At 45.8% G+C, this 2,501-nt stretch overlaps 1 non-coding gene across 1 annotated transcript; it reads left to right on the top strand.

Moving 5' to 3' along the window:
* The first annotated feature begins 257 nt into the window (after nucleotides 1-257).
* trnas-gcu (transfer RNA serine (anticodon GCU)) lies at nucleotides 258-339 on the top strand. Its single transcript has one exon. It is a non-coding gene; the product is annotated as a tRNA-Ser (tRNA).
* The last annotated feature ends 2,162 nt before the right edge of the window (nucleotides 340-2,501 follow it).

The raw sequence follows: 2,501 nt of genomic DNA, 5'->3' as shown, positions 1-2,501 counted from the left end.
ACAGTGTCACTTCTTTTGTGGCTTAGCTCTTCTTCATTTCACATCTAAAGTATCGTATCATTTTACCTTGTAGCTTATACTACCCCGTACATGACATATCATGTCGCCCATACAACTCATGCATGAGATGCGATGGCTGAGATATTTAGGCGATGGGTTGCTACTCCATTGTGCTCTCCACTCAGCATTTCATCATACTCGTCGGATTTTCACACAAAGTATCTCGGCACAACGTGTTGTCAATGCCATACGAGCAAGACGAGGTGGCCGAGAGGTTAAGGCGATGGATTGCTAATCCATTGTGCTCTGCACGCATGGGTTCAAATCCCATCCTCGTCGAAAGTTAATGTTACATTCTTTTCCAGTGGAGCCTCGGTTTCTGAACGTCCCGGTTCTCGAACAAATCAATATTTGAACAAAAAATTCGAGAATTTTTTGCTCCAGATGTCGAACGAAATTCGATTGTCGAACCTCACGAGAGGACCCGCATGCCAACTGACTCCGTTCGTTATTACATTCTAGTTACTCTGAAGATTGCAACAACTCTAATCATGCCTCCAAAGGAAGCAAGTGGGATAAGTAAAGCCATCCTAAAACACAAAGACGCTCCTAAAGCAATGCAACAGTGAGCGCCCGGCGCGCTGCGGTTGCGCGATCGGACCAAATTAAGCTCCCTGCGCACTGAGGTCCACTTAAATTTTGGAAAGTACATCAGGACTTTAAAAATATTTTCTAAATTTTAGCGACCGCTCTGTCACAATAAGGCTAAGCACTGCAGTTGTGCGATCGGACAAAAATGTACAAATGAAAAAATACTTTAAAAAGGCGGGGTTTTAAAATTTAAATTTTATTTTTTTTTCCATTATTTGTAATGGGAAAACATGATTCGGAATTTGAACGATTCAGTTCTCCAACAGCCTTCTGGAACGGATTGTGGTCGAAAACCGAGGCTCCATTGCATCTGTAATCTGGTTTGTATTTGACTCAATTTAATTCTCTTGGTATGGCGCCGTGAGTGGCTGCCTCCCAGCAGTGTTCTCTCTTTTCCTCTTTATTTCCTTATTTTCTCCTTTTTCTTTCTGTCTTTTTGTCCATTCGGCGATGCTGGTGCCTTCTACCGCACCTCGGTACCTCTTCGGATCGGATATTTTATTTTATTTATTTTTTCTTCCTGGGACCGGACCGGGATCATCGGTCGAGGCCGGCGTAACTCTACGACGGCTTCCTGCTTATCCGACCAGTGATGACCGGGTCCCTCGCATTGGCCTTGCAGCCGCAACACCTGTGGGGAGTCCGCTCCCTCGTGCTCGTCGGAACCGACGACTTTCGCCATGCTAGCCCCGTGGTGGCCATCTGCACGTCCCCCGACAGGGTGCCCGGGACGCTGCTCACACGTTTGCCTGCTTTGTGATGTTTTCACCGATTCACCACCACGGTCCATTGGGCGCCGTTGAACTGGACTGCCCTTACACCTGTCGATGGACCCCGTGGAGGCTATTTTGTGTGTTTTGGGGTGTTCTCTTGTATTGAGGGGTGCTAGGTGGCCGCCGTTGCTTTTTTTTCCTTTGTCTTTTAGCTTTGATTTGCTTTGATGGCTTTTATCTTGTGCACTTTCTGACTTTCTTTGTGGCGCCGTTGTGTGGCAGCCTTGTGAGAGCCTATTGAGTTGCGCTCATGCCATCTGTGTGTTTTTTGTATACCCACTCTGTGGTATGGATACTGCTGGGGCCTGAATTTCCCCACCCCTGGGGATCAATAAATATTCAATCAATCAATCAATCAATCAATATTTATACTCTTTGGCGGCTCGGTGGAGAACTGGTTAGCATGTCCGCTTCACAGTTAAGAAAGTGCGGGTTCGATTCCATCAACGGCTGTTGCGTGTTGTTGATGATGTCCGTTGTTGGGTCAGGAAAACTAAGATGTGGGGTAACGGTTTGTTCTTTATTGGCAAGATCTTGGGTTGTTTAATGGGGGTCAGTACACATGGCACTTCAGCAGATGTAACAACATCCTCCATCTCCAGGTAAGAAGCTTTTATACTGTCCGGAAAAGGCGGGAAAGCAACACCTGATCATTTGGTATCAATGTGTATTGGAGAGTCACTGCTGCGTGTGTGTATTTGTGTGCGTGTGTGTGTGTGTATGTATGTGTTTGTTTGTGTGTGTTGTTGTAAGGCGGACGTAGTTGAGAGCGCCATGAGAACGTTAAAGGGGCGTGGATTGTATATATAAAACCCGCACCCTATGATGCGGTGCGCCATATGTGTGTTAAACACAGTCATGGCACACATAACTGAGACTGCGCCTTTTATTACGGTGCACGTTTTAATCGTGAAAATACGGTAACTCGTCAGCGTTGGTTTACTGCAATTTGACGACAAACTGCAAAACTATTGGACATGGAAAGTATCATTTATTGGCGCGACTAAAGACTTAAATTTATCAGAAAGAGAGGAGTTCGACCTACTAACAAGGTGGCTAGATCCAAGATCTGCAGAA

Source organism: Syngnathus typhle, unplaced genomic scaffold, assembly GCF_033458585.1.
Source record: "Syngnathus typhle isolate RoL2023-S1 ecotype Sweden unplaced genomic scaffold, RoL_Styp_1.0 HiC_scaffold_28, whole genome shotgun sequence".
In the NCBI taxonomy this organism is placed as follows: domain Eukaryota; kingdom Metazoa; phylum Chordata; class Actinopteri; order Syngnathiformes; family Syngnathidae; genus Syngnathus; species Syngnathus typhle.
This window is presented reverse-complemented; position numbering and strand designations above follow the sequence as displayed.